Genomic DNA, 19,533 nt, shown 5'->3' with positions numbered 1-19,533 from the left:
TGAAAGTTGTTAAAGAGAGTAAGTACAAAGAGTTCTCATCACAAGGGAAAATATGGTTTTTTCTTTTTAGTTTGTATCTAGATAAGACGATGGATGTTCATTAAAATTATTATGATAATCATTTCATGATGAATGTAACTCATTATGCTGAACACCTTAAATTTATACAGGGTTGTGTGCCAATTATAACTCATTAAAAATGGAAGAAAAAAAAGACAAGTTATGAAGTCCCAATCAGCTTCAAGTGTCACCAACAAAGCCCACTAATAATGACCAGAAAATAAAAACAGAATATGAGTAATGAAATAAATCTATCCTTTTTTCTTTTGTACTTTGTCTAGTTTTACTTGTTCATAGGGTACTATGTGCAGAGTCCTTGCATTTCAGACCAGAGTTCTGAGTGCAGAATGTCTGTACCCAACACTTCAACTCCACAAGTTGTTTGTATACGTGCTGCCCACAACACTACAGTCTAAGATGACAGTGTGTGTTGTGTGCAGAGATGCTGCACCCGGCACTGTGATCTGGAATGCTGTGAACAGCAGGGCTGTGCTCAGCCCACGAGAAACACCCTCATCCTCAAGTGCTCTATAAAGCAGCCCCACTGGGAGCCTTTCAAGGTGAGTGTGTACTCTGTAACAAGACCTCCAATCTCTACAATCTTTGCTCAAAGAATAAAGCTCTCCTTTGCTTCTGAACCAAACTTAGTCTTGTTCTACTGGCTCAAATAACACCAGGCAGAAGAACCCTTGTTGGGGACCAACTCAGGTGGGTCAGTATAACATCTGTGCTACTTACTCAATTTGAAGACCAGACCAGGCACTGAGTTAGAAGAATTGCAAAATTATGGACATATCAGGGAAGGCCCAAGAATGGGCATCCACAGAGCCATTAGAAAGCAAGTTGGACACACACCTCACCTATTCCTTCCTGTGTGTCCCTGAATTAGGGGCTACTATCCACCTAACAGGAGACAAACTAGAGACTGGCCTCCCCTTAGACAAAGAAAAAAGATGATAATGTTGATGGCTGAGGACAAATCTCCCAGGACAGAGCAAGCCAACCTCCCTGGAGTAAATCCTGAGGTCTGAGCCTAGGGATGGGTAGGACGAGCTGTAGAAGCCAGTCCCCTGATAGTCCGTCTAAAACCCAGACATACATGGCCAAGAGGAAACAGTACCCTTTCCACTGGGAGACTTTGTTGGGCACTTCCCCTGTTCTATTTGGAAGGAAAGAGGTATGCCTACTGTAGAGAATAACTTAGAAGCAGTATAGGTTCCAAAAAAAGATGGCAGTGACCAGGAAACAATAAGACAGACACAACTGCCAAAAGGCTGGCCCTACAACCATAACAAGGGCAATACTTCTTTCCCCAACTTCAGCTTGTCAAGCCTTCAAGGAGGTTCATCAAGGAACTCACTATGGAAGGGAAGCTCTACTTAATTGGTTAGTTGAGGTCATGGTAACTCCTGACATGAAAAGGATAATTAGTTGGATAACTGAGACATGCCCCATCAATACAATGAACAACTCCAACACCAGACCACCCTTCCAGAGGCCTCAAGATAAGGCCCATTCAGACAAGAGGAACATATGCTGGAGGAGACTGGCAGATCAATTTCACTGCTGTGCTGAGAACACTTTCTAGGTGGATAGAAGTATTTCCCACTAGAACTGAAATGGCAGCTGAAATGGCTAAATCATTACTCAAAGAAATAGTCCCCAGGTTTGGACTCCAAGGATTCCCATAAAGTGATAATGATCCAGCATTTGTGTCTCAAAAAGCAATTAAGGAAATGATGAATGCCCTGGGCATAAAATGGACCTTGCACTCAGCCTGAAGACCCCAATCATTGAGGAAAGTTGAGAAAACCAATCCAACCTTGAAAAAGACCTTAGCCAAGCTATGTAAGGAAACTCAAGAAAGCTGAATTAAGTAGATTGTTCTGTTCCAAATGCAGTTAGTCCCAAGGGATAAGTTAAAGTTAAGTGCACTGATCTCTTGTATAGTAGATCCATTCCTGGAACAACTCAAGTTGCCCCCCATGAAAACTCTAAGGGAATATGGTGACCAAGCACTGCCTGCACCCACCAACCTAGCTGTCTACCCCTTTCGGCCAGGAGACCAGGTGTCCCTAGAAACCTGGAAAACTGGCAGCCTGAAAATCAGCTCACTTCTAAGGGGAACAGACCCCTTGACCACTCATGTGAACCTCTAACCTGAAGCTTCTTTTCCAAAAAAACAACAAAAGTGTGACCAGGGATGTTCAGGCTTGGCCATGGACCTCAACATCAGGGCACACTTGTGCCCACAGGCAAAGACCTAGATACTTGCATTTTTAGGAAAAGTTTAGCATGTGGCCATTGTTCTCTTGCTAATATGTGGGCCATGCATCCTAAATTGTCTGATGAGGGGAATGCAGGTGGAAGGTGGAGTGACCCCACAGGGTGGGCTGGGTGAGGACTGCACAAGGCCAAGTAGCACAGGCCAGCCTGCTGCAGTGCTGGCTGTGAGTGGTACCCAATCTGCACTGACCAGCCAAGAGGACAGGTCACATGGGTCCCCGGGACAGGCAGTGACTGAGACTCCCAGAGGGACACCAGTGAGTCATTAGGTTCCCATCTGCTCCTTTTCAGCTGGCACCTCCCTCCTATCCTCTCCAACTGAGAAATCTTTATCTTATCTGAAGAAAGCAGGAAGCAAGCAAGCATATATTTTTCTAATAGCTTGCCTTATTAGTGAACTGTGGCATCTGAATTTGAAAAGCTGGGAGCTTCGGATGGACATGTACACACTGCTATATTTTAAATAGATAACCAACATGGACCTACTGTATAGCACTGGAAACTCTGCTCAATATTCTATACCAACCTAATTGGGAAAAGAATTTGAAAATATGTATTTGTATAATGGAATTACTTTTTTTATACACCTACAACTAACACAACATTATTAACCACTGTAATCCAATATAAAACAGAAAGTTTAAAAAATAAAAAAACAGATAGCAAATATTTAGCACCTTTATTCTCTGGCTTCATTCTGTCCAGCTGAGCATTGATCAACAGAAACACAAAACAAGGCACTCATGTAATTTTAAATTTTCTAATGGCCATATTTAAAAGTACAAAGAAATAGTTCAAGTTGATTTTCATAATATAATTTGTTTAATGAAATGTATCTGAAGTTTTATCATTTCAACATGTAATCAACATGAAAATGATCAATGAGATATTTTTAATCCTTTTTTTATACTAAGAAATTTGATGTGTTTTACACCTACAGCACTTCACAAAACAGATGTTAAACACTTGACTGGTTTTTAAATTTCATAAAATGTACAGCTGAAAAGTAGATTCACATATCTAAGTTGGCCCAAACATAATCAAAAATCTTGCTATAACAGAATCGGGTATCAGGGTTTTTTAATTTAAATCAATTTAAATGAAATAAAATTTTGCATTCAATTATTTAACTACACTAATCATATGGATAGGGGGTCCTCTATTGGACAGTGCAGGTCTAGATGCCCACGCTGTGCTGAGTGAAAAAGCCTCAGAGAATAAGGTGGAAGGAACCCTTTGAACAGCTGGATGGGCAGGGGGGTATGCACAGAGCAGTTAAAACATTCCATATATTTCCCCAGCACAAGAATATTGTACAAAATTACTGGCTACTCAGCACCAAGTTTAAAATTCTAACATTACCAGAAATCGAATGGTCAAAAAAGCAACAGACTAATTAGAATCACCTCTTCAGAAAGATAAAGGCCCCTCCTAGAAACCCCAGTTTAGGGTCGAAGTTGCAGTAATGAGCTAGTTCTGGCAAGACCCAGGGCTACTCCAACAAGGACAGACAAGAACTCCCCTCCCAATTTCCTGAGCACAAGAGCTGACTGGCATTTCTCTCAAGCTCTTGACTGAGTTCCTGTTCCTCCTAATCTAAGATGTGATTAAATTGAATTGCTTTCTAAATCTGTTATGTAATTTGTATGTAATGCCCTTAATATTGGGTTTGAATACAATTGCAGAAAGATACACTAATTGATTCGTTTAATTTTATTTTCCATCCTTTGAATGGAAGCCTTTGGGACTCAATATGTAAAGTGATATGCAAATTGGGACTTTGATGCAAGAAGACTTGGCAGTTTTTTTAAACAGGACTCAAGCATTACTTGGAATCATTTAAGAGAGTAATTTCAAACAAAGCAACCTCTACTTGTCCTTCTGTGTGATTAAATTTTGGTGTACATAAACATACATACAAAACACGCTCAAAATCACTGAATATTAATTGAAGATATAGGTCAAAGAACAATTATACTTAACCCACAGCTATTCAATCCCTAACCATAATATAAAATAAAATAAGGTTTTACAGGTTCACATAACTTTTCACAGAATGGTTGAAGCAGAGAATAGATGCAAAAGAGAAGTCAATCCATCAGCAACTAATGAGTACCTTCTTTGGATTCATAATAATGTCAGCTAACACTTATTGAGTGCTTATTATGAGACAGGCACTGTGTTCAGAATTTTATCTGGATTGTTTCCTGCTAAGGATTCAGTTAGGAGCTTGCAGAGATTCACAGATGATAAAGCACATTCCTTATACCCAAAGAATTTAAAATCTAAGAGCCAAAGGTTGGTATCAACAAAAGATGCTCCAGGAGTTGAGAGAATAGAAAGATATCCTTTGGACCCCCAAAATTTAGCTTTCTGTCTTCCTCATTCCCAAATTGTTGCTGTGGATGCAAACGTTGATTCTAAGAGACAGACAGCCTCACTGTGCAGCTACAAGGATTTAAAATAACTGTTCTTGGTCCTCCACTTCCTCCTTCCAAATAAATGCCATTTTTCTGGGTTCAGAGGAGATCACAAATTTCAAGCCATGAATGCAATCTCTCACTGTTGTCACTGTTCCCAAAGTGCGGCTCACACAATAACAGCGTTGGCAATTTCATCGCTCACCACAGTTAATATATTTCAGTATGATCAAACCATAGTTTACAGGAAATTGCTATACTATTGATGTCATGGATGAGGAAATCAGTACATGAGATAGCCAAGTTTTGGAAATCTGAGAAAATGAGAAGTTGGGTGGGGGGTGGGGAACAGGAATGAAGCTTGTTTGTTGTTAAGATAACATTAACAGTGTGGGTGCCATGGCTAGATTTGCTTGGAGATGATGGGTTAAAGGCAGACCAACAGCCCCAACGGTTAAGGAGAAGTTTCCCTGAGTCAAAATGCCATTGGAGGAGTGAGGTGAACTCTTTCCTAGAGATAAGTGAATTTTCATTGCCCATGAGAAGTCTGAGAGGTTCTTTTTTTTCCAGAGTTTCAGAGATAAAGACATCTTCATTAGTCTGCTTGGGCTACCATAACAAAATGTCACAGACTATATGGCTTAAACAACAGAAATTTATTTTCTCACAGTTTTAGAGGCTAGAAAGCCCAAGATCATGGTTCAGCATGGTTTTCTGATGAGAGCTCTTTTTCTGACTCATAAACAGCCACCTTCTTGCTGTGTTCTCATATGGTCATCTTTCAGTGGTTATACACGGAAAGACACGGAAGACACAGAAAGAGACCTTTCCTCATCCATGATACTGATTTCCTCATCCATGACATCAAAAGACACGGAAAGAGACATCTGTCTCTCTCTCTCTCTCTCTCCCTCCCCCTCCCTTTAAGGCCTCCAATCCCATAGGATTAGGGTTCCATCCTTACCACCTCATTTAATCTTCATGATTGCAGCCATGAAATTAAAAGACGCTTACTCCTTGGAAGGAAAGTTATAACCAACCTTGATAGCATATTAAAAAGCAGAGACATTACTTTGCCAACAAAGGTCCGTCTAGTCAAGGCTATTGTTTTTTCCAGTAGTCATGTATGGATGTGAGAGTTGGACGGTGAAGAAAGCTGAGCGCCGAAGAGTTGATGCTTTTGAACTGTGGTGTTGGAGAAGATTCTTGAGAGTCCCTTGGACTGCAAGGAGATCCAACCAGTCCATCCTAAATGAGGTCAGTCCTGGGTGTTCATTGGAAGGACTGATGCTGAAGCTGAAACTCCAACACTTTGGCCACCTGATGCGAAGAGTTGACTCATTGGAAAAGATCCTGATGCTGGGAGGGATTGGGGGCAGGAGGAGAAGGGGACGACAGAAGATGAGATAGCTGGATGGCATCACCGACTCAATGCACATGAGTCTGAGTAAACTCCAGGAGCTGGTGATGGACAGATAGGCCTGGCATGCTGCAATTCATGGGGCCACAAAGAGTCAGACATTGAACTGAACTGAACAACTGAACTGAACTGAACTGACTTTATAAAATCCGCATCTACAAATACAGTCACATCAAGGGTTAAGGATTCAACAGGTGAATTTGGAGGCAGGGCACAGGGCAGAGAAGAAACACAATTCAGTACATAGCAATGTCCAAAGATCAAGAAAGCCAACTTCATCATCTTTCAGATGAAGAAACTGAAGCAATGCTTCTTATGCACTTTTTTCAGCAAGAACCAAGGGCTGAAAATAATAGGAGTGCTCTAGGTGCCTCACACCCTAAACTGAGGGGCTAAACTATGTAAGCTGGCTATGCTGAGAAACTGGGAAACCATGAAAACTTAGTGCAGCTCATGGTTCCCACTTTCAAGCTATGTGAGAGAAAACAAAGAATTCACACGTGTGTGAAGGATGTTGTGGAGAGAGGATGTCAGTGCTAGAGAACACTGTTCCTGAGCTGCAGTGTGTCTCCTCCCCACCTGAGGAGGGAGAACAGTGGGGGCACTTTCTCCCCAGTGAGATGCAACCAAAACTTACAGATGACCCCAGGAATTTAGTGGACACAAAGACTGCTGCTTGACTCTTGAGAATAAATCTGAAGTTGAAAGGCTGTGACTAGATTAGACTGCGGCTAAGGGGAAAGAAAAATGACCTTGCAAGGAGAAGGCTGAACTTCTCACCAAAGAGAACCACCCCCACCAGCAATGTGACCTTGAAAAGGGGGCAGGAAACTGTACCCAGAGGTCCCCTGTGCAGGACCTTGATGAACACACCAAAAGCCTCCAATGAGAACAAGTGCCAGTAATTGTGCCTCTGCTGTGTAAAGAGCTCCCGGTTCCAGATGACGAGAGGACCAGTCACAGATGCTCCTCATCCTTGTCTCATCCCTCTCACACCTTCCCAATCCTGAGACCCACCCAGCAGAGGTCAGAAACAGCAACTGGCAGAACGAGCGAGGCGTGAGTGTCAGAAAGCACAGCGAGCAGTTTTTTTCTACTTATCATGACAAAACAGTTTGTTTTTAGAGTGGCCTCTAGCCAGGTTACCTCAGATTCTTGGGTGAATCCCGTCAAGATTAGCTTCCAGCACGCTCAAGGCTAACTCCCTGAGAAGCACTTGTAAACGTCTCTCAAGATAGTATAGCTATATAGAATACCAAAAACCTTGAGTGTAAAGTAAAACTTTTGAGTTAATTAACTCAAAATTAACTGAATTTTTTTCAGGGAAGCAGCCGTGCTGCAGTCCACAGGGTCACGAAGGGTCGGACACAAGTTGGCCACTAAACAACTGAAGCTTACGTTTCGAGGTTGCTAATCACACTCGAAAATATACAAGTTTCTTGTGGATAAAACACGCTGGAATAGAAAAAAAGGTGGTTGACTGGTGGTCAGACTGATCTAGTTTCTAATCTTGCTTGCTCCAGGGTCTTGACCAATTCTCCCTGGGCCTCACTTTTCCTATTAATAAACAGACACTGAGAACAGAACTTACCTTTCTCTAGGCCCCTGTTTGATCTCGCGAGACCTGAACGCAGCACCCCATCCCTCGCCTCATGAGGCTACAGCGCACGCTAGGGATCCAGTCACGCGAGAGCTCTGCGGAACTGGGCGGGGCGGGGTGGCGTCATTCATGTGACCCGAATGCGCCGGCCCCTGTGACCTGCTGCGTGTTTCTACCACCTACCACCCACCTAACTGCTGATGCAGAACAACCCCGCTCCTCCAGGACCTTCGAACAGACGGCTTTAATCGAGTGTCTGACAAACGTAGGTGCCATCAATTTGTTTTTAAATGTTTGTTCAGCTCTCCACATTTATCCAGATTTTAAAGTCCCACAGGGGGCTTAATTCTAGGAATTTACCTTATAAAAATGTTTACCTAAGTTTGTCATAATGCATATAATCTATGTATAAAGATGTTTATCGCAAAGAAAGAGTGACATTAGCTCAAAGGAGCATCAACAAGGACGTGGTTAAATAAAATTCAGTGTGTTGTGCGTACTCGGTCGTGTCTGACCCTTTGCGACTCCATAGACTGTAGCCCACCAGCCTCCTCTGTCCTTGAGGTTTTCCAGGCAACAATACTGGAGTGGGTTGCCATTTCCTTCTCCAGGGGCTCTTCCTCACTGAGGGATCAAACCAGTGTCTCTTGCGCTGCAGGCAGATTCTTTACCAGTGAGCCACCAAGGCTTTACAGAATACAGTGCAGGACTTCCTTTGTGGCTCAGCTGGTAAAGAACCTTCCTGCCAGTGCAGAAGATGAAAGAAACGCAGGTTCATCGATCCCTGAGAAGATCCCCTAGAGAAGGAAATGCCAGTCAGCTCCATTATTCTTGCTTGGAAAATTCCATGGAAAGAGGAGTCTGGCCGACTATAGTCCATGGGGTTGTAGATTCCGACATGACTGAGCACGCACAAACACACACACATGAATTACTTTGTAGTCACATGCTCACGAGCACATTTCATGATGTGATGAATGAATTTTTTTTTTTTTAAGTGAAGTTTCGGGGGAAGGGGAAAGAATAAGGTTTTGGATTCAGCTCTGTGGTTCTGATTTTTTTTTTATTTTTTTTCTACGTCCTTCAGTATCATATAAGAAAAGGCATTCATCTGAAACCTCAAAATACCTCAGCTCTCTGAGAGGTGAGAATGCCGGTAAATTTCTAAAAGATCTCATCATTGTGCCCTTACCATGTTAGCATCTCAGAGATAAGGAAGGCTCCAGGGAATGTAGTTTGTGAAACACTGGGTTCATCTAAAGTCGGATAAAGAATTAAGGGCCAGTAAAAGCCAAATATGTGACCGGGGGCGGGGGGGGGGCAGGATTTAGTCCAAAAAACGACCTCAACTTAAGATTTGCAGGATTAATGATCAAGAGGTCCGTGAGTTGTTCCATATCATTCAGTGAATTAGCAGCAGGGCCAGAAACAAGAAACCAGTTCTTTAGAATCCAAGGCCAAGGATTTTTCAAAGCATTATGCTCCCTTTCTAGACAAGATAATATGATATCTCAAAGATTATCATAGCCAGTGACAAACATCTACAGCTGTTTCTGGCTATCCAAGACTGTCTATTACTGTGACAGATTGTAAAACTTGCACAGATTCTTGTTCTGTATTCATGCTTCCCCTGGCATGGCACCTTGAGTGTCTCCCATTTGGACTCTGTGCTCAACAAGGTGACATGCAATGACCAGAGGTACATTAGCAAGCATGACTCAGCAGAAACTTGACGAGCATTTGTGCAGTGGGGCTTGTCCTCTTTGTGTCTGTCCTTAGAACTCTGACTTGCCATGCAGATAAGCCTGGCCTAGCCTGCTAGATGATGAAGGACCTGTGGCTCCAAAATCGCTGCTGCCCACCCTCCAACAGCCAGCCAACCCCAGAAATAAAACAGCATACCTGACAGCAGCTGACCACATAAATGTGAGTGAGCGCAGTTAAAATCAGCAGAATTACATTTAATCTGAGCCCAACTCAAATTATGGTACAACAGAATCCTGAGTTAAATAAATTGTTGCTGTTTTAAGCCACTAAATTTTGGGATCATTTATTACACAGCAAAACAACATCTAAATCCCTAAGCAAACTCTCAAAGGGATTTCAACATGGAGCTGAGAGCTACAGTGAGCCAATGCAGTGAAGATAAAATTGTTTTAAAGCTCTGTGGACCTAACAGTCAACAGCAACATGCTGTTGTAGTTAGTTATCAGATCTAAGCAGATCCTTGAGAATCCAATATTTTTCTGAAAATCTTCAGGGTCACGTTTCACAACAGCCCGTGGTACATAAAATTCATTTGTATGCACTACCTTACATCTTCTTAACATGTCAATGGTTCTGGGCTTTACCATATTCTCTTTCTGAATTTAAATTTCAACACTGAATCTGAGCTCTATGAAGACATCGATGAAGTATTATGAGACAAGAAACAAAGTACAGGCTATCTCTGCTCAAAAATAGTTCATAATTGAGTGTTTGAGTGGAAAACTCACTCTGCTTCTAAGTTTATCTATACTAGTTTGACCAAGCTGCTGAAAAATCACTTCTTTTACATAGGTCTGTGGAAATTATCTTGTATGTTTTTCAATTACAAAGAAGAATTCTAAGAGCATATTAACTTGGTTAATTTATAATATTCTAATTTAGCAAAAATGCTACAGCTAAAGCAATTCTCTGAATTACAGTAGCATGTTTAGTGTTGTTTTTTAATCTCATAGATTTTTTTTCAGTTGAACTTTGAACATGCTCTAACATCTCTGCCTGTGGAAAGTTGGACTGAGGAACAAGCAGAATATTAAACACCCTCTCATATGTCTCCCCAGGGAGCCTTCTGCTAATATTATACATTGCAACAACATTGCTTGAATGGTTTATTAATGGCAGCAAAACAGAGTGAATGCTACATACAATGATAATAACAATAAAGGTTATTTATACTCTGCCTAACTGCCAGATAGCTTTAAAGGCCTTACAAAGATACACTTAAACCACTAGCAATACAAAATAAAAATGGGAATAACTGCCTTTGGTTATGAGAAAGAATCAGAATGATGTGTTGTCCAATTCCAGGAAAACTGAACTGTGAACTCTTGCTGAACAATTCTAAATTTATAAACACTTACATCCTCCCTTTGTTTCAGGATTTGAAATATACCCATGAACATGCCAAGCCATCATTTCAGGTGAACAGGAAATTCTGACTTTAAAAAGAAATGATCAGTGTACCCAGCCAAAGACCCAGTGCATCTCAGCATTTCCAGCTTTCCGTAAAGAACTCCCTTCTGAACCGTAGATCCTGAAGAAAAAGTTAAAATTGGGAAAATAAAAAAAAAAAAAAATGGTGGGGGGGACAGAAGAAAAGGGAGAAACATGAAGACAGTGAAATAGATAGTTTCAAGCGCATTTTCTCTCTTGGAACTCTATCCAGGAGGCTGAATACATGATATGGCGACTTCTTTGCCTGCCACCTACCCACCCACCTGTGAAACAAATGTTTATCAGTCAAGCATCTGTCAGGTCAAATCTTCTGGTAAACATACGTACTCACACTAAGTTTTTGTAAAAATACCAACCTGATTATGTCCAGGAAAGATAAATTCCCAAATTAGATTTTATCTTTCTATTCCTAAACACTCTGCTCTAGCCCACACTGATCCAAAAGATTTACAGCCCTAATTTAAATTATCTCTATATTCAAGTATAATTTTGGGTGAGTTTTTATAAGTGACTCAAAATTTTTGTGATTTACATTCCCTCTGCTATATTCTAAGGAAGGTAAATTTTAGTATCTGGGGTGTCTTTTGTCTGTTCAATGGAGTAATAAGTGAAGAAATGTGGGTTTGGATGAGCTGGGGCAGAGCTAAATTATTCTGAGTAAAAAAGATCCAGGACTCAGGAACCAGAATTGGGAGAGGTAGAGAATTGGGGAAAGGTGAAGTGATCAAAGGAAGGCCAGCATCCAAGGGCCAAGCAGAGTCTTAGAAGGAGATGACTAAAGGGATTCTGCAGGTTGAAGCTCTATGTTACATAATGTACTTTCTCCTGTCTTGCTTATTTGCTCACCAGTGCCTATAGAGTCCATTTCCATCTTGAGGAATGAAAGGAAATACTGAATCTTGCTTAGACCATAGTGGGTATGTGTGGAAGAAGGTAGGGAGTGTGAAAGGGTGAAAACAAAGGCAAATGTGATAGCAGACATCATAAAGGTTATTATTGACCCAAAAAATAAATCATCCACTTATCATTCATTTTTTTTTGTTTTGTTTTGTTTTGTTTATTTTTTTTTTATTATCGTTCATTTTTAACAATTGCCAAATATCTAAAGACTTCCAGGAAATTCATACAAAGGCTGTATTAGGAATCTTGTGGTTCCAAGTGATAATAATCCAAATGAAAAGAGATCCTTTTTCCCAGTTTCTATATATTAAATCTCAAGAAAGTCTCTGAATGGTTGTACTTAATTATGTATGTCTGAACCAAATCCTGTGTGCAGGAATATGTAGTATTCTGAAAGAATTGCCTCTAGAAATTAATGAAAATTAATTAAATGAAAACCAATGACTTTCTTTTGTTTTATAGTCAGTTTACTTGTTTGCTTCTCCAACTGTATTATAAGCATCTTTGGGATAGAAATATTATTCGGCTTTGAACCCTCAGCACCTGGAATAATACATGAAATATAATAGGCATTAAATAAATATTTGGAAACTGCTGAATATTCGAGACCATTTGCTTTTCCTCTTCTGCAGAGTTCATTAGTCTCATCCCATCTCCAACAGTTCACCTCCCCATCCATCCCTTCTTCTGCCTCCCTGAGAATAAAAGATTAATCTGTAAACAGTCAATCCTCTCATTTTTAAGACTTTTTTCAGGAATTGGCAACAAATGATTGGTTGGATATATTTTATGAAAAAAATTATATAATGTACATTTTGGGGTAAATTTATGATGACAGCTATTGGGAACATGTTCTCAGGAATAAGTGTAGAGCTGTTGCTTTTATTGTATTATTTCCACTTAGCCTCTGATTCCAATTACTCTCTTTACATCCAACCTAAAAATTATACTTAGGTTGGAAACATTTACAAATTTCAAGTTACATCAAGCACTTGAGAATTTACTGCTACAAAAGACTGTTACTGTAGCTTATGACCTCATCAGAAAATCTGATTGATTTATGCCTTGTTAACTGTCCCTATTCATCATTCCACATTTAACTAATGAGACATTTTATTGAGGTTGCCAAAAGACAATGTTGATTATAAAAACAGGAAAAAATACAAGTTGAAATATGTTGACATATTTCTAATCTAAGACATCCCCGCATAAAAAAGTTGGTTGTTCTGGTTTGGATAGTGTATTAGCTATGATTGTGTGTGTGTGTTCATAGATGTGTGTGTATTTATTTGTTTACTGTGCTGTCTATGTTTGTACTTCTGTTAAAAGGATTGAAAAGATCCAGGCCTGATACAATTCCACAGTCATCAGGGACCCAGCTGCTTTTATCTTCTGTGCTACCGTCACCAACATCTCCTAGTCCAAGATGATTGCTCCAGATGACATTGAGTTCACAGTCCAGCCAGCAGGAGTAGAAACACTTCTTTGGGCAGGTTTTCCTTCTTTCCTTTTAGGCCATAATGTAAAAATTGTACCCATGACTTCTACTCATTTGCCATTAGTCAGAACTTAGTCATGTGGCTACAACTAGCTACAGAGGATGCTGGGATTCTATTAGCTAGATAGCCGTTTAGTTCAGTTTAGTTGCTCAATCATGTCCAACTCTTTGCGACCCAATGGACTGCAGCACACTAGGCTTCCCTGTCCATCACCAACTCCTGGAGCTTGCTCAAGTTCATGTCCATCAAGTCAGTGATGCCATCCAACATCTCATCCTCTGTCATCCCCTTCTCCTCCTGCCTTCAATCTTTCCCAGCATCAGGGTCTTTTCCAATGAGTCAGTTCTTCACATCAGGTGGCCAAAGTGTTGGTATTTTGGCCAATACTAATACTAATACCACTTCACGTCAGTGGCCAAAGCATTGGCTGAATTTACGGTAAAGACAATCAAAAGTGAATATTCTTTAATAGAAGACTAAAACAGCATGCTTATGAAAGTATAGATGAGGGAAATTAATTCTAACTGACAGCCCAAAAAACATTTTAAAGGACGCATTGCAGTATTTAGAAGAAGCTTGACAAAAAGGCAGCTTTTAGGGGAAGAGTATTTGAGGAAGATAGCTTCATGTGGAAAGAGAAAGTAAAGATGTGGAAACAGAAAAACAGAGTATATTTGGGAAGAATGCATTTGTTTACAAAGGGGTATCATAGTAAAATACCACAAATTGGGTGACTTAAGGAACAGAAATTTATTTCTCACAGTTCTGGAAGCAGTCAAAATGTTGGCAGGTTTAGTTCCCTCTAAGGCCTCTCGCCTTGGCTTGCTGATGGCCACTTTCTCACTGTATCCTTTCTCCTTTGCGTGTGCATCCCTGGTGTCCCTTCGTGTATTCAAATTTCCTCTTCTCATAAAGATACCAGTCAATAGAGAATAAATTTACGGTTGCCCGGGGGCAAGGATAAGGGGAAAAGGATAGTAAGAGACTTTGGGATCAACATACACACACTGCTTTATTTAAAATGGATAACCAACAAGGTCCTACTGTATTATAGTGCAAGGAACTCTGCTCAATGTTATGTGGCAGCCTGAATATGAAGATCCGCTGGAGAAGGGATAGGCTACCCACTCCAGTATTACGAGGCTTCCCCTGTGGCTCAGCTGGTAAAGAACCCGCCTGCAATGCGGGAGACGTGGGTTCGATCCCTAGGTTGGGAAGACCCCTTGGAGAAGGGAAAGGCTACCCACTCCAGTATTCTGGCCTGAAGAATTCCATGGACTACAGTCCATGGGATCACAAAGAGTTGGACACGACTGAGGGACTTCCACTTTTCACTTTCAAATGGGAGGGGAGCTTGTGGGAGAGTGGATACACGTATATGTAATGGCTGCCTCTCTTTGTCTACCTGAAACTATTCTGTCCACCTACCTGAAGCTATCACAACACTGTTAATCAGCTATACGCTGATATAAACTAAAATGTTTTAAATTAATAAATACACCAGTCAGATTGGATTAAGACTTCATTTTAACTTAATCACCTCTTTAAAGGCCGTATCTCTAAAATACAGTCACATTCTCAGTTACTGTGGGATAGATATTCGACATCAGAATTTCAGGAAGGGAGACATAATTCAGCCTATAAGGAATAACAAATAATGTGATGGGAGAAAATAATACATGGGGAGGCATAGAGGAAGAGGTAGATAGAATAAGGGCAAAAAATACCGGAAACTTCTTGAACTCTTACTATATAAACCAGTCACTATTCTAAGAGCTTGACTTATGCAAGTTTATTTAACCCTCACCATAGCCCTGGAGAGTAGATATTGTTATCATTCCTATTTTCAAGGAATGAAACTGAGGCATACAGAGAATAGAACCAGGTGGTCCTATCCCAAGAGCTTCATACTCTTAACCTCTACACTAAACTTTCTAAGGAAAGCAAAAAGTAGTCAAAGTTTTGGAGTACTTGCAATGCCAGTCTGAGGAGACTGAATTTAATTCTTTAAGAAATGGCAAACCAATGGTAACTAAGCAAGGGAGAAGAAGATTTTTTTTTTTTTTTGGAGAATTTCAACTGCAGTGTATAGAATGGACTGAAATGGAAATAAGGCAGCATGTCATTATATTACATCACATATAAGAGATTATAGAAACTTTGGCTATTGGTATTAGATGTAGGTCACCTCATAAAAAACACACAGGAATTTTTGTATACTTGAACCACGTCCAAAGATTTTAAGACAGGTTTATTGCCATCATTACAAATTTATGATGGGCTTCTAAATAATCCACACAACTGTTTCTGTCCTTTTCATTCCCTCTATATTAATAGCAAACTGTCAGTAGTAAGAACTCATATGATACCAATAATAGTATTATTTGTTTAGACATGGTAATTTTTGGTGTATTTGCTTGGTTGCTTTTTGTTGTTTTAATTATATCACTTTTTTCTTACATCAACACTTTGAGGTTATATTGCACATGAAGGAACTAGAGATGAAAGAGATTTAATAACTTAATGAAAAGCTTGTGGGCCATAGAATAGAGATATCCATACAGGCCTAGCAACCTGCAGAGTCTGAGTCCTTAAGCACATGGTGGAAATTTTTAACAGTTTTATTAAGATAAGATTGACGTACAACAAACTGCACATATTTAAAATGTACACTTCGTTAAGTTGAATAAGTATGCACCCATAGAACCATAACCAAAATCAAATAATAAACACATCCATCACTCCCAAGAGTTTCCTCATGCCCTTTGTAATCTGTTTTTCCCACCCCTTCCCCTTCCCAACTCTCCCTTCCACAGGCAGTTCACCGATCTGGTCTCTGTCACTATAGAGAAGTTTGCATTTTCTCACTGTACACTATTTTTTACTGGCCTCTTTCACTCAGTGTAAGACCTTTGAATTCCATTCATTTTGCATAAGTATTCCTTTTTGTTGCTAAGTTTTTCCCCAATTTCTTTTTTCCATTCACAGGTTGATGGACATTTGGGTCGTTCCAGTCTGGAACCACTCACTACAAATACAGCTGACATCAGCTTATGTACAAATCTTTCCATGGACATTGCTTCCATTTCTCTTGGATAAATACCTAAGAATGGAATGGATAGGTTATATGGTAATTGTATATTTAACTTTTTAAGAAAATGCCAAGCTCCCTTCTAAAATGATTGTACCATTTTACATTTCTACCAGTAGAGTAGAAGAGTTGCTCCACATTCTCACCAACATATGACATGGTCAGGCTTTAATTTTAGACATTTTAACATGTGTGTAGTAGTATGTCATTGGAAGTTTTTTTTTTCCATTTATTTTTATTAGTTGGAGGCTAGTTACTTTACAATATTGTAGTGGTTTTTGTCATACATTGACATGAATCAGCCATGGAGTTTTAATGTACATTTTCCTAACCACGAATGATGTTAGGCATCTTCTAATATGTTTATTTGCCATCCATATATATTCCTTGATGAAAAACTCAAGGAATATTTGTTCAAAACTCAGATTTCTGTTCAGATCTTTTCCCTATTCATTTTATTGAGTACTATGATTATTTTTAGAGTTCCTTGTGTATTCTAGATATTGTGCTCATTTCATACATTAGCAAGGTTATGCTCAAAATCCTTCAAGCTAGGCTTCAGCAGTATGTGAATGAAGGACTTCCAGATGTAAAACCCTGGAGATCAAATTGCCAACATTTGTTGATCATGGAGAAAGCAAGGGAATTCCAGAAAAACATCTATTTCTGCTTCATTAACTGCACTAAAGCCTTTGACTGTGTGGATCACAACAAACTGGAAAATTCTTAAAGAGATGGAATGGAAGTACCAGACTACCTTACCTGTCTCCTGAGAAACCTGTATGCAGGTCAAGAAGCAACAGTTAGAACTGGACATGGAACAACAGACTGGTTCAAAATGGGAAAGGAGTACGACAAGGCTACATATTGTCACCCTGCTTATTTAACTTCTATGCAGAGTATATCATGTGAAATGTCAGGCTAGATGAATCACAAGCTGGAATCTAGATTGCCAGGAGAGATATCAGTGACCTCAGACATGCAGATGATACCACTCTAATGGCAGAAAGTGAGGAGGAACTAAAAAGCCTCTTGATGGGCATGAAAGAGGAGAGTGAAAAAGCTGACTTGAAACTCAGCATTCAAAAAACTTAAGATCATGACAAGCCAGTCCCATCACTTCATGGCAAATGGAAGGGGGAAAAGTGAAAGCAGTGATAGATTTTATTTTCTTGGGCTCCAAAATCACTGCAGATGGTGACTGAAGCCATAAAATTAAAAGATACTTGCTTCTTGGAAAGACAGCTATGACAAACCTAGGCAGAGTATTAAAAAGCAGAGATATCACTTTGCTGACAAAGATCTGTATAGTCAAAGATATGATTTTTCCAGTAGTTCATGTACAGATATGAGAGTTGGGCCATAAAGAAGTCTGAGCACCAAAGAATTGATGTTTTCAAATTGGTGGTGCTAGAGAAGACACTTGAGGGTCCCTTGGACTGCAAGATTATACCAGTTAATCCTAAAGGAAACCAACCCTGAATATTCATTGGAAGGACTGATGCTGAAGCTGAAGCTCCAACACTTCGGCTGCTTGATGTGAAGAACCGACTCATTCCAGACCTTGATGCTGGAAAGATTGAAGACAAAAGGAGAAGGAAGTGGCAGAGATGAGATGATTAGATAGCATCACTGACTCAATGGATATGAATCTGAGCAAACTCCGGAAGAGAGTGGAGGACAGAGGAGCCTGAAGTGCTGCAGTCCGTGGGGTCACAAAGAATTGGACATGACTTAGTGACTGAACAATAGCAACATTTATCAAATATTCAACTTGCAAATATTTTCTCCCGATCTGTGATGTCGTTTCATTCTCAGTGTCTTATGATGAGAAGAAGTTTGTAATTTTGATGAAGTCTAATTTAATTTTTTTTCTTTCATGAATCATGTCTTTGTGTTGTTTTTAAGGAAATTTGCCTAACTCTCAGTCACAATAATTTTCACCTATTTTTTTCCTGTAGGTTTAATAGTTTTATGTTTTATATTTAGGTCTAGAACCCACTTTAAATTAATTTTGGTCTGTGGTGCAAGGTAAATATATCCAAGTCCGTTATTTTGTATATGGGTAACCAATTGTTTCAGCAACATTTGTTGAAAAAGACTATCTCTTTTCCACTAAATTGTCTTTTTGGTTTAGAAAAATCAATTCACTATGTATGGGTGGGTTGATTTCTGAACTCTCTGTTTTGTTCCATTGATTTATATGTCTATCTTCACACCAATACCACACTTCGTTGATTAATGTAGCTTTGTAAGAAGACTTCAAGTGAGGTAGGGAAAGTCCTCTGATTTTATTCTTTTTCAATACTATTTTGGCTAGTCTTTCTGGGTCCTTTACATTTCCATATGGATTTTAGAATTTACTTGTCAAGTTTCTACAGTTTGCCTACTGGGATTCTAAATGGAGTTGTGTTGAATATATACATCAATTTGGGAACAGTAACATTCTTCTGATTCATAAATAGATTCTGTTTATTTATAGATTTTCAAAACTTCTTGGCAATGACATATAGTTTTAGTGTAGAGATTTTGCACATCTTTTATCAGATTTATCACTATATATGTCTTAATAGTTTATGCTGTTTTAAGTGACATTGTTCTTTTTTTTTTTTTTCTGTGTAAAAATGTTTATTTGTACTAATGCTTAGAATATAGGAACTAAGGAAAGAAAGAAAAAAAAGACACCTCAACTCCAAAGTGACAGTGAATTAGGGCCTGCCCACAGCCAAGGGGAAGGACATTCCAGGCTGTCCTGGGATGAACAGTTCCCCCTATTAAAGTGTCACCAGGCAGAAAATTAAAGAATCAGGGTGTGAAAGACCTTACCAGCTGCTAGCCAAGTGTGCGAGGGAAGAAAGAGATGTCTAGGTGGCTTCCCCACGACCCAGGAGACAGGATACACAAGAGCAGGCGGCAGAGGCTCCCAATTCAGTTAAGGGCAGGAGCTGAATGCCCAGGTCCAGGAAGAACAAAAAGGGGATTTCGGAGGTAGGCTTTTTCATCGAGTTAAAAAACAGGCACATTATCCAATATCTCCC

The sequence above is a fragment of the Cervus canadensis genome, chromosome 26 (genome assembly GCF_019320065.1).
Source record: "Cervus canadensis isolate Bull #8, Minnesota chromosome 26, ASM1932006v1, whole genome shotgun sequence".
Classification (NCBI taxonomy): domain Eukaryota; kingdom Metazoa; phylum Chordata; class Mammalia; order Artiodactyla; family Cervidae; genus Cervus; species Cervus canadensis.
Note: the sequence above shows the minus strand (reverse complement) of the source record.